This window comes from Globicephala melas, chromosome 4 (assembly GCF_963455315.2).
Source record: "Globicephala melas chromosome 4, mGloMel1.2, whole genome shotgun sequence".
NCBI lineage: Eukaryota > Metazoa > Chordata > Mammalia > Artiodactyla > Delphinidae > Globicephala > Globicephala melas.
In genome coordinates this window covers 9,811,199-9,825,573 of record NC_083317.1, presented here as the reverse complement: position 1 = coordinate 9,825,573, position 14,375 = coordinate 9,811,199, and positions in this window count along the sequence as shown.

Below are 14,375 nucleotides of genomic sequence, written 5' to 3'. Positions count from 1 at the left end.
CTGGAACAAGTGTAGAATATAAACAAAATTTAGTCAAAGCCTTATAGGTCTTAGAAGGCTGCCCAAAATGTCAATCAGTTAAAATTTTGTATTGTGAGGTGAGGGGATTCACTAACCAATAGTAAATATATATTTTTTGTTTGAAATGTGAAGTCTCTCTTTCTATCTCTCTCTCCTTTCCTACCAGTCAAATGGAGAGCCAATGTGGAACATTGTTAACAACTGGATTTTTTTTTTTTTTTAGCTTCAGTTTTATTGTTTGTTCTGTAGCTGGGGAGGGGACCACGCAGTACACTTCATTGTATACCATGCATTGCCTTTGAAAACCAGGGTAAAAGGGCTTCTTCTTTGCCTGAAGCCAATTTCTGCCTTCATACAGCTGTGTTTGGATATGCAGATGTGGCACAGAAATTTGGAAAATTACCACGTGAAATTATTGTTTATCTTTTCTTCTCAGGGGAACAAAGTTTTAAAGAAGCTTTTCACTGAAGAATAAAAATCTCAGTGTCTAGCTAACTATGAAGTATGCATTTTAAAATCATGATATTCGGTGCCATGGAAAGAACACCAGGCCAGGAGTCAGAAACAGTCCTCCAGCTTGTAGTGTGACCTGGAAGCGTTCATTTGTAAAGCTAAAAGCTTGTTATCTGAAGACTTATAAAGTAATGAATAACAAATAACCAATATAGAATGAAGGGGGGACATCACTATAGACCCTACAGATTAAAGGATGAAAGTATTATGAACAACTTTATGTTAGTAAATTTGAAAACCTAAATGAAATAGACAAGTTCTTTAAAAAATGACAACTTACTGAAATGGGCATGTGAAGAAATAGTTCCGTAACTCTTAAAGAATCTGAACCCATAATTTAAAATCTTTTCAAAGAGAAACCTCTTGGCCAGGATTGGTTCACTGGCACATCCTACCAAGCTTTTAATAAAAAGAATAACACCAATTTCACACCACCTCTTCCAGAGAATAGTACAGGAGGAAGCACTCCCCAATATGTTTTGAGGCCAGCACAACCTAGATAATAAGACCTAGAAAGGACGTTTTGAGAATGGAAAATTACAGGCTGCTCTCAGTCACAAGAATCACAAGATGCCTATGATGAACATAAGGTGCAAATATCCTAAACAAATTTTCAGCAAAATAAATCGAGCTCCCAAAACAAATCAACCAAAAAACCAGGATAATTTGTCATGACAAAGTTTGTTGTAGTCCAGGAATGCAAGATTTTTTTAACATTACAAAGTTGGTCAATGTAATTTGTAACAGTAACAGAAAAGTGAGGGGGTGGATATTATCTCAGTGCATAACATGGGACTTTTAAAGCTACAGTAATTAGGAGTACATGGAATTGGGGGCCAGAATAGATGAAAAGGCCAGTGGAGCAGAGTGGAGAGCCTAGAAACAAATCCATGTTTACAGGAACACTTGATTTATGGGAAAGGTGGCCCTTTAGAGGAGTGGAGAAGGGACAGCTTTTCAGTAAATGGTCCTGAGAGAATTGGCTAGTCGTATGGAAAAAAAATGCATCTTGATCTCTACCTCACACCGTACATGAAAGTCAGTTCAAGTGGGTTGTAGATCTCGGTGTGAAAGGCTGAAGGCAGAAACCTTTAGAAAATAATGGAGGAGAATATCCTTACGGCCATGCCATAGGGCAGGTTGTAAAACGTCATCAAAAATCACTGTAGAGGTATGGTACTGGCACAAAAACAGAAATATACATCAATGGAACAGGATAGAAAGCCCAGAGATAAACCCACGCACATATGGTCACCTTATCTTTGATAAAGGAGGCAAGAATATACAACAGATAAAAGACAGCCCCTTCAATAAGTGGTGCTGGGAAAACTGGACAGCTACATGTAAAAGAATGAAATTAGAACACTCCCTAACACCATACACAAAAATAAACTCAAGATGGATTAAAGACCTAAAAGTAAGGCCAGACCCTATAAAACTCTTAGAGGAAAACATAGGCAGAACGCTGTACAACACATATCACAGCAAGATCCTTTTTGACCCACCTCCTAGAGAAATGGAAATAAAAACAAAAATAAACAAATGGGACCTAATGAAACTTAAAAGCTCTTGCACAGTAAGGGAAACCATAAACAAGACAAAAAGACAACCCTCAGAATGGCAGGAAATATTTGCAAATGAAGCAACTGACAAAGGATTAATCTCCAAAATTTACAAGCAGCTCATGCAGCTCAACATCAAAAAATCAAACAACCTAATCCAAAAATGGGCAAAAGACCTGAATAAACATTGCCCCAAAGAAGATATACAGATTGCCAACAAACACATGAAAGGATGCTTAACATCACTAATTGTTAGAGAAATGCCAATCAAAACTACAATGAGGTATCACCTCACACCAGTCAGAATGGCCATCATCAAAAAATCTACGAACAATAAATGCTGGAGAGGGTGTGGAGAAAAGGGAACCCTCCTGACTGTTGGTGGGAATGTAAACTGATACAGCCACTATGGAGAACAGTATGGAGGTTCCTTAAAAAACTAAAAATAGAACTACCATATGCCCAGCAATCCCATCATGTACCCTGAGAAAACCATAATTCAAAAAGAGACATGTACCACAATGTTCATTGAAGCTCTATTTACAATAGCCAGGACATGGAAGCAACCTAAGTGTCCATCAACAGATGAATGGATAAAGAAGATGTGGCACATATATACAGTGGAATATTACTCAGCCATAAAAAAAGAAACTGAATTATTTGTAGTGAGGTGGATGGACCTAGAGTCTGTCATACAGAGTGAAGTAAGTCAGAAAGAGAAAAACAAATACCATATGCTAACACATATATATGGAATCTAAAAAAAAAAATTGGTTCTGAAGAACCTAGGGGCAGGACAGTAATAAAGACGAAGACGTAGAGAATAGCCTTGAGGATACGGAGAGGGGGAAGGGTAAGCTGGGACGAAGTGAGAGAGTGGCATGGACATATACACACTAGCAAATGTAAAATATATAGCTAGTGGGAAGCAGCCGCATAGCACAGGGAGAGCAGGTTGGTGCTTTGTGACCACCTAGGGGGTGGGATAAGGAGAGTGGGAGGGAGGGAGACGCAAGAGGGAGGAAATATGGGGATGTATGTATATGTATGACTGATTCACTTTGTTATAAAGCAGAAACTAACACACCATTGTAGACCAATTATACTCCAATAAAGATGTTAAAAAAATAATCACTGTAGAGAAGACTGATAGAGTGTAGTACACTAAAATAAGAACTTCTGACCAAGAAACAGCATTGAGAGGTGAAGAGGCAACCATGTGAGGGGTTGGGGCCATGAGATACACAACTGACAAAGGCCTGTGTCCCTGATGCGTAGAGAATTCCCACAGAACAACAAGAAAAAGATAACCTAATTGAGAATGGGCAAGAGACTTGACCAAGTCCTTCACCAAAGATGCTTTCCAAGTGGCCAGTGAAAATACAAGCAGGCGCTCAGCCTCATTCGTGGCGGTGTGCAAATTAGAATACAACGAAATAGGACCTCACAACTCATTCTTCCAGGACGGCTCCGGAGCAGTGCTGGTGGGCAGTCAGCTTGGAGAACCGTTTAACAAGACTTATGAAATCATGGGAGGGCGTCTGCCTCGACACATTCACTTGTGTGCCGGGATACACGTACAGAAACCATTTAACAACATTCTTTGTGACCAGAAAACTAGAAACAGCCAAAATATTTACCATCAGTAGCGCCTAGAAGTTATAAAATATGAATGCGGTGGAGTGCTGCGTGACAGTGGAAACGAGCCAGCCAGAGCCCCACGGTCACACACACAATGTTGGTGCAGAAATCCAGACGCCAAATAGCACAGCGGGGGTTCCCACTTGTAAACTTCGAAGCAGGGGTGCAACAGCGCAGAGCAGCCGAAAGCTCTTCTCCCGAGACTGGAGCTGGAGCTTAAGGACACACTGAAGTTCAAGAACTTTCACCAGCTCACCTTCACCTCTGCTAAGGGCCCCGGGGCAGAAGGGACTAGGTGTGCGTGCAATGGACGTTCTTACCTTCTGTCTCGGTCATCCTACGTTTTCGCCTCTAAGCAGCACATCGAGAGGGTCCGACTGAGGCAGCAGGCCTTCCGGGGTCAGATCAGGGAGGGGGGCCCAGGCCCTCTGGAGCACCCTTTCCTTGTTCCCATGGCCGGGATTACCCCCCCCCCTTTTTTTTGTTTTCTCCAGGTTTGTGGGTCTGTGTTGTCATTTGGGCGCTTTGCCCTGCGATGAGCATCTTGTCACACTCTGTGACACTGCCTCTCTCCGGGGTGGCCCGCCCTGTGGACGGGTTTCTTGCCCTGCATGCTACCCACTCATCATGCACCGCCAGGGTCCCGTCAGGAACTTACTGGGACGGATCTGCTTGTAACTCCTGGACCCACTGGAGACTATGGAGCATCTGCTGCCGTCGAGGGGAGCTGGGGGCAGACGAGGCACCTGGGGCTGTGAAGGCACAAGGGGTCTGCGCGTCCCACCCACCCCCCAGCCCCCACCCCCGTCGCGTGAAGGTCTGTGGGCCCCAGGAGGAGAATGGTCCGCACACGAAGGCTTCCGACCAGGAGGGTCATTTTCCATTTGTCCTGACGTTGGTGAGGATTTGGCCTCAGCGCGGAGCATGGACGAGAAGGATAGTCGAGTCCCCAGCAGCGCGGCCAGGAGAACAGCAAGGGCAGGCTGCCGGGCCTGTGTGTCCCACCCCGGGGGTGGCAGGGGCAGAGCCGCCGGGACAGGAGTGCGCCCAGTGCGCCCAGAGGGCCGGCGAGGGGGTGGGCCGGAGGCGCCAGCCAGGGGCCCTGGCGCCCAGTGAATTTCAGGCGCTGTCGATGGGGTGGGTGCGTAGTGGAGCGCTGGCCTCACGTTCCCGGGAAAGGGCCGCGCTTGGCCTGCCTTCGGAAGAAGCTGTGGCCTGGCGCCCAGCCCGTCCCCGCCGCTGCCTCTGCCCTGGACGCCGCCCTCCCTCCCTGTCTTCTGTGCCCGCCTCCTGCATACACACATCCAGACTCAGGACTGGCCACAGCGGGCAGTCTCACTGTCGTCCGCATCTCTTACCTCGTTCCTGGAGAGAACGTTGATCAAGCAGGTTTAGAGTCCACCCTCCCTTGTCCCGTGTGGTCACAGCTCCTGGCCCGGCCGCCTGCCGTGACCCGAGAGCCCAGGGACGGTGCCCGGGGCGCAGCGGCCCAGAACTCCGGCTCAGTCTCACTTTTGCAGCCGGTGGGGACAGGTCTGTCTGGGCCCGTTCGTCCGCTGGGGTCACCCTGCTGGCCTCGGGCCACCTACTCCTCGGCTTTCTCCTCCGAGCCCTGGGGTCTGTCCTCAGCAGCCTTCCCGTCTCAGGACCCACCTGTAGCCAGCGTCGGGGCCGGAGTGCTCCGCCCTGCATGCATCTTGCATTTTACGGTGTTACGTCTTGGTTTACGTGCTTTGTACCACGCGGGTACCTTGTACGAGGAAAGTTCACCGCAATTTGGACACCCGTAAAAGACGCATGGCTCGATTTCAGCACACATGACTTCAGCTCCGGTTTGAAAAGCAGCAAACGTTGGCCAGAAAGGGTAGCGGCTCCTCATGCAGCGTTGCCTCGTCTGGTTCCGCCGAGGTTGGAGCCGTCGAGGACGTTCGCTCCCGCGTGGACGCGAGAGGCTTCTTGCCCAGGAAGCAACTGTGGCGCATCCTGCAGGGTCACCAGGCTCGAGTGTGGCTTCGTCCAGGCCACTGGCACGGTCATCGAGGGTGTTGGGCCGTTGGGAAGACCTCAGGCCGTGAGCTTTGCTCTCACGGTGACAGGACAGGCGCCGAGTTCAGCTCCTGCGCCTGCGCCCCCCGCCCCCCAGAATCACTCTGCCCTCCGCCGACGCGTTCCACGCAGCCTTGATTCTGTGTTCGAGGTATCATAGCAACACCCGCTTCAGCCTGAAGATGTCTGCTCTTCGGGAACCTCGCGCACACCCGGAGGAGGTACAACTGCACTGTCACCTCTGCTGCGCCAGCGTCCGGGGGCTCCCAGTTGAAGCAGGATAGCGGCGGGATTGGCGTTTGGGGGCTGCAGTGACACCCCCCCCAGTGGGGAGGGGACACCTGGGGAGGGGGGAGTGCCGGGAGCCTCATCTTGTCCTGGGCCCGTTCCCTTCCCCCGTCACCTGCTGTGCCATCTGGGGTGGCAGCTCTTGGGGGCTGCCAGTGTCTATACAGCCTGAGTGATGGTTTCTACTTCAATAGTGTTAGGACGGCGAAGAAAATATATAAATGTCACTGGAGCTGTGCCACCCGGAAAGGTGATGGGTGGATGCCCCACTGTGCTCCTGGATGCGGTGGGGGTGGGGGCATGGCTCACCGTTTTTTTCTTTTTAACTTTTTCCCATTACCTGATTTTCCCTCAATAATAGTCACCTGAACAAGAAATACAGCTTCCCGTGCTTTTCTAAAGTTTGGCTGGGAGAGGGAAAGGTAAGCTGGGACAAAGTGAGAGAGTGGCACGGACATACACACACTACCAAATGTAAAATAGATAGCTAGTGGGAAGCAGCCGCATAGCCCAGGAAGATCAGCTCGGTGCTTTGTGACCACCTAGAGGGGTGCGGTAGGGAGGGTGGGAGGGAGACGCAAGAGGGAGGAGATATGGGGATATATGAATATGTACAGCTGATTCACTTTGTGATACAGCAGAAACTGACACACCACTGTAAAGAAATTATACTCCAATAAAGGTGTTAAAAATAAAATAAAATAAAATTTGGCTTAAAAGAATTATATGAAATTCAAATTTCAGGGTTTATAAATAAAGTTGCGTTGGAATACAGCTACACTCATTGGTTTCCTATTGACTGTGGTTACTGTCATGTGATAAGGGTCAAGTTGGATACTTGTGACAGAGACCACAGGGCCCACAGAACCTGAAATATTTATCATCTAACCCTATAGGGAAAATGTTTGCCACCCCTTGATTTAGAGCATTTGAAAACAAGTAGAAGTTTGCAGAAAGACTAGGTACAGTTTATTAAAGCATTTAGAATATGCCAGGCAATGCAGCAAGTGATTTGGTTGATTTTTGAAAAATACAGCAACCTCATAAAGTAGGTAGTAGTATCAGGCCCAATTTTTGAGATAAGGAAACTCAGGCTTACCCAGGACATGGCCCTCAGGCTTGCCACACCACAGAAAAGTGGTAGGAGCAGGATTTGATTCCAGGGTTCTCTGATACAGAGCCTGTGCCTTTAACCTCTGCTCCAGAGCACTAACCTTCCCCCATACCTCACTTAAAAGACAGGGATCCTTTCTGCAAAGCAGAAAGGTTCAATCTGCCTTAGGAATTACCAACAGAGTGATTTATGACTTCAGGACTATGAACGGTAACTCAAATTGACCTATTCAGCTTGAATCCACCCATCTACAGAATGTGTAACACAAAAGAGAAAAGTTAAAGAAAGTTATATATTTAAAGTAGCAAACAATATCTCACCACACTGCAGACACAGAATGGTTCCACAAAGCACCCACCGATGGGTCTCCATCCATTCATGACCAAATTGTCACCAGTACAGAGTAAAATTAAAAATAATGAAGACAACAAACTGAGTTTGACATGGAACTAAATTATTCGGCTTAAAGCTAATCCTTTATTGTGAGATTATATCCTCTCAAATTTTTAGTGTAAAATATATCCTCTGTTATGAATAATCATGCTATACCATAAGTTTTTTTTTACTTAATGTACTTACTTGACAAAAAAAAAATGTAGACAACTCTATTTTGGTCCTTTATCTATTTTTTTAATGTCTTGGTCTGTGGAAATCTTAGTCTGGGAATCTCTGGTTTACATGTCCTTTGACCCAGTAATTCAACTTCTAGGAAATGATCTTCCAGAAATAATGTATGCCATAAGAAAAAAAAATGTAAGCAAAAACATACAGTGCAGCATTATTTGTAGAAAGCAAAATCTCAAAATAAAATTATGGAATACTTAAATTACCATAGGACAGTACAGTCATATGATGAAATAGAATGTGACCATCAAAAATCCCTTGTGTAATTTATCTAATGACGTGGAAAATGCTCATATATAATGTTAAGAGGAAAAGAAAGAAATAACACACATATATAATATGATCGCAACTTCATGAAAATTAAATGTACAATCATAATATATGAAAACAAAGCCTAAATGTATTTAGTTAGGTATTTTTTTAGATCAAGAATATTTTCTTCAACTATCTTCTTTTCTAATTAGCCTGACCTTTTTTCATAAATACCCATAATTGCATGTGAAATCTGTTTTTTGGCCCTTTGCCTTTCACTTTCTCTTCCATCCTTCTCATCCTTGTGTCCTTAACTTCTGTATTCTAGAACTCACTGCTATTCTTGGCAATGTCAATTCTGCAGTGAACAGTGTGTAATTAAGCTTTTGATCCTACTTGATGTTTTCTTTCTTTCCAATACTTCCTGTTCCATCTAGGTATCTATTTAGGTCACTATCATCTCAGCACAGCTTTTAGCTGCTGCCTTGGAGAGACCATATATTTTTGCATCCCAATTGCTAAATTATTTTCTTCTGGTTACCTTGGTAAACAGTGTTTAGAAGGCTTCCTCGGAATACGTTCCTCAGAATGACACATCTTTCCTCTGGACCTAGAGTAATTATTGTAGGTTGTGTTTTATCCAGTTTATTCCAAACTGAAGAGAGATCTCAGCAGACCCAGTGTTTGCTGATGGGAAAAGGTGGCCCTCGCCCCGTGCTTCTCTCACCGTCCACATGATCAGCCCCTTCTCCGATCCACGGCCGGAGGACTGGGTGACCTTGGACCCTGTTCCCAGTGCGCGGCTGTGTTCCCTTATTCGGAACTGAAGTGAGATCTACCCCTATTGGGGTCTCTGCCACCAAGAACCAATGATGAGAGCAGATTCCCTGGGCTGAAGGCCACCAGGCCTCTTAGGGTGCCCACTTAAACTTTTTCATCCATCTTCACTGTAACAAGTTGAGTTGCATCCTCCAGAAACCCCTATGTTGACATCCTAACCCCCAGTAGCTTAAAATGTGGCCTTCTTTGGAAATGTGACCTTCTTTGGAAATAGGGTCATTGCAGATATAATTAGTTAAAATAAGATAAGGTCCTTAGGGAGGCCTAAATCCATTATGGCTGGTATCATTATAAAAAGGGGAAATTTAGAAACACACACACACACACACACGGAGAACACCATGTGAAGATGAAAGCAGAGATCAGTGTGATGATCTTCTACAAGCCAAGGACTCCAAGACTGCCAGCAACCTTCAGACTAGGGGAGAGGGATGGAACAGACTCCCCCTTACAGCCTCAGAAGGAATCAACCCTGCTGATACCTTGATCTAGGACTTCTGGTCTCCAGAACCACAAGACAATAAATTTCTGTTGTTTAAGCCACCCATTGTGTGGTGCTACGTTCCAGCAGCCCTAGCAAGCTACGCACTTACCTAAGCCCCTCTACCCTCTGTGATCAGGCCTTGGTCAACTGAGGCCAGATCACAGCTGAGGCCTTTCCCCAGCTCCATTCCCACCAACTAACAATTCCTTACATACACTGTACTGCTTCTCTACTCCCACAGGCTCTCCTCTGCCTGGAATCCACCCGCAATCCTCACCCCGACCCTTTACACCCTTGCCGTGCTTGTCCCTTCCTGACTTGAAGATTCAGCCCAAACGTCCAGGACCACCTCCTCCAGAAAGCCTTAGCTGGGTTAGATGCCTTTTCTAAGATGACCAACCGCCTTCATTTGTCTGAGGCTGAAGAGGTTTCTGTACTTTCAGTGCTAAAAACAAGAAGGTCTTGGGCAAACCAGGACAAGTTGGTGACCGTACCTTTCTCAGGGTTCCCATAATTCCCTGCACAAAACTTTCTACATTTTTTTCTTCCTAAACTTATATTAGGATGATCTGATCTGATCAGACCCACACTAGATCACATGCTCCTTCTGAGCAGTGTTTTCTGACACCCGTATCCCCAGCACTTCAACATAGCAGGTGCTCTGTTAAGGTTTCTAAATGAATGAAAGATTAAAAACTTGCCAAATCGCCTCAGGGTTACCCTGGCACAAATGCAGTTATCCATTCATTTACTCAACATGCATCCATGAACCGCTATGCTCCAGGAACCATTCTCCACTTGTAGCTTTTACATCCTCCTTGACTAAGGAACCAAAGACCTCAAAGTAACATGACTCTAGAAATGTCCTATGAAATACCTACTTTGTTTAATAGATATGCCAAAAGTAAACCATGACTGCTTAGTACACTAACAAAGTCATTTTCCAACAGTCAAAATCCAAAATTGATAAGTTCCTTGGAAGACTGAACTTCATCTAATTGTTGTTTAATTGTTACAAGTTTTGTTAATTAAGTCTAACCTTCACACCAGAAGTTACTCTAAATCCCCCTTTTTAATTGATAGCATACAAATAGAAAAATGATTAATAAGAATACTTTCCTGAGAAATGATTATGTAGCATTGTGGAATACCTCTGTTTTAAGTCAATAGTGAACATCTTTACAATGTAACTGTAGTCCTCCAAAGGCATTGTGAATATCTATTAGCATTTTACTGAATGAAAAGACTTTTTTCTGTTATAAAAAATTCTGCAAGGAATATCATTTTAAGAATATGTTTTTGTACATCCTGATTGATTCCTTTAGAATAAGTTCTTAAGAGTGGGATTTTTCAGGTCAAAATACATTTTGGAATTCCTTGGATTTAATTATTCCATATATTTTTCTAGCCTTTGAAGACAATAAAAATATTTACTGACAATAATGGTCTTCTTGTATGAACTTGTATGGATACTTTTCATTCTTCTTTAAGTTTCACAGTTCACAGTTTCATTTAATTTGAAAGGTAATTTCATTGCAGGTCAAGAATCTTTTTGATGACAAGATGTTTATTTTTACCTAAAAGAGGATTACAGTGAAGATGTTCCATCTTAAGTTAAGTACAAAAGTTCTCTCTCTATTTACACTGTTTAGCAGAAAAATAGTTTGAAAATGTAGGGTGGAGACAAGTTGAATGAGCTAAAAGTACCAACGGTATTTTAGCTGTCTCACTGAAGAGACATTCCAAAATCTTGCAGCACAAGAAATACTTTGAAAGTCGGCCTTAAACTTAATCCCATAGGAGGGAGACTTGGCAAGCAAGTCAGCATCTTTCTTGTAACCCTAACAAGTTCACAGATTCCAGTAAGCTTCCATGCATTTTGCAATCCAGATTCTACCCCATGAATCTTTCTTTCTTTAGAGTTTATGAAATTTTCTAATTTTCCTAAAACATCATACAAATCCTCTAACTGGTATATATCTTTCAATCATAAAAGTGCCATTTCGATTTATAGTCTCCGAAATCAATAAAGTCTCCCCTCCCCAAGTAAAAGGGAGAAGGATCTGGAATCACTTAATGAAATGTACCTAATAATAATATGACAACAACATGCCACGTTATCATAGCTCAAACTAAGCTGACACAGCCTGGTCAGGACTTGGCTATCTTTGAAACAAAATCACATTCTTCAGGAAGTGGTGTTGGTAACTCAATAAGCAGCAGCTGTTCCTGGATCTTTGAAAAAAATGTTTCATCATTTGAACGGTGTTCTGTATCCAGCTCTATGCCCCATTATAACTGAGGGCCAACATGGAAAACTCTAGTTTTTATAATGATTGGAAAACCTCTGGGCTAATAAATACACGAAAAAGTTTTTTTGCTCTTAATCTGAGGAGCCTATCTCAATTTCGATATACTTTGTTCAAATCAATTTCTCTGTAATGTTAATTTGCACTTATTACCCAGAAATTCCATGCACATAAAATGATTGCTCCATTCCCTCCAATCTTAATAATGAGTGATCCATTCCTGCACCATTTTAAAAGCTTTCTAAAGACCCTTTTAAAATGAAAGGTGATATCACTGAATGTAATGTTTATTTACAAGATATTATGATCCAAGGCTTCCAGAATGCTCAGTATAAATGCACTGCATTTAATAGAAATTTGATCCCATCAATTTTACATGATCCCAACAAGGAGAGTGTAGAATTCTAATAATGCTAATGAGAATTTGATATTGACAGAAGATTCATTTATAAATAAAAATGGCCAGAAAGATGATTAAATCAGACGATGGTTTGTCGATACCCATCTAACATTAGGTCTCACTATCAAGATGAACAACCACACTTTCAGTAACAACAGTAAATAGCAATTATGATTCTTATGGTGTACTTATGTAGCACTTTCATCGGTGGACCTATAAAGAGATGTATTAAAATATCTTCAGACTCTTTGACAGCCTGGGCTTGAAGTAGCTACTTCCAGGAGAAATCTAAATCAACATCACATCATTGTGCTGAAATGGCTTTAGTCGTGTTTGCTCAAATGTCCGAAGATCTCATGCTGTGTCCACACAGATGACCTGGCCACGAGACTGTGTGGCACAGACCGGATCATGCTTCTAGTCTGATTCTCTCTTATGCCCTATTTCTCCCAAGGTATCTATAGAGCTGAGAGGTTTAGATCAATCCAAACATTTGTTGAAATGCATATGCTTTATCCCTTAATTAAAATCGCTGGAGTTTTCTACCCATCTCTAAGGAAAAAGGCAGAACAGCAAACTCATTCTAAAAAAGTCTAGCTTTGGAAGTAGAAATACAAATGGAGTGACAATTTATACATGATTGTATGTTCTCAATTTTGACAGGATATGCCTGTCACAGATAATATTGTAAAACTTTTACTTTGTATCAGCCTGCCATTATTATACCTCTTCCACTGGCATCTGATAGAATGACTAGCAGCCCCCCTCACCCCCCAGCACCAAGGGTTTAACTACTTAGTAATAGATGAGGAAACTCACCCATAAGTCTGTCCAGGTCTGATTTTCACCATTCTCCCATAAGAGAGACAGAATTTTGAACAAGCTGATAGGACAGCTAATAATATTCCGGCAGGAAAACAAACGAAGAAATGTGTGATGAATGAAAATGAAACAAATTGGCCAAAGGGGACTCAGAGAACACACAAGTGTGGAGAGGGCCCTGATGTAGAAAAGGGTGAAATTCAATCCATCCCGAGGAGGCAGAGCTAGAGCCAGGACAAGGACACGAGCTGGGGGACATTTCTGTTCCCAGCGACAAAACAAAAGTCATGACTGTCCAACGGACTCACCTGGGTGGGAATGAGAAAGGAGAGAAGGGATGGGGGTAATGACTATGTAATTCATGAATTCCATCAGTGGTTCTTAAGTACTTATTCTGCCTTGGGCACTATGCAAGATGCTGGAGATCCAATGTTGAGAAAAGGTAGACATGGTATGTGCCCTGCGAGGCAGATAGGGCTCTGGTCATCACACTCATAAATGGAACCACATCTGTACTTTGAAAAAGTCACGGGCTGTCAAATGGAGAGTGGATTGGATGGGACCAGAGAGTATCCAAGGAGATCGGAAGAGTGCTTCCCTAATAGGATGTCAGATTACTACTAGGCCTATAATTTTAATGTCTTGAGACTTCTGTATCTGGCATCCATGAACTTTCCTTTATTTGCTTATGTAATTTAGTCAATATTCAATGTGCGAAATGGCATTTTGAAAGTAGACATTCTGTTTGTTATTGTTATTATCAATTCCAACTTTTCAGTGCCTCTCATATCACTGTTTTTGTTGTCAACGATATTTCCTTTCTACTTCAGGAATATTGTTCTATATTCTTAGCTATGTGAGGATAATATAATTGAACTTTGTGACAAGTTAGTCTATCAATTATCAAAATAATCGTCAGAGAAGATAATATTTATTTATTTATACTAATTGTTGTTTTTAATATTCTCGCTGCAAGCCTGATTTCACAAAATCACAAAATAAAGGGAACCTGAAAAAAAAAAGCTGTTTGGAAAGCCTGCAAAACTTACGAAGAACTTAAATTTTCTCAGCTCCATATTTACATCATTTCTTGAATACATTAATTAAGCCAGGCCACAGTAGCTTTCCCATAATGTCATCTTAAAAATAAATGTGGGAGCTTCCCTGGTGGCGCAGTGGTTGAGGGTCCGCCTGCCGATGCAGGCGACGCGGGTTCGTGCCCTGATCCGGGAGGATCCCACATGCCGCGGAGCGTCTGGGCCCGTGAGCCATGGCCGCTGAGCCTGTGCGTCCGGAGCCTGTGCTCCGCAACAGGGGAGGCCACAGCAGTGAGAGGCCCGCATACCGCAAAAAAAAAAAAAAAAAAAAAAAGTGTTTAGAAAGCCTTTCAGGAAGAGTTTCAAGAAGTAAAACAGGAGTTTCTATAATTCAAAGATATTTTCTATAAGTGTCCAGATAA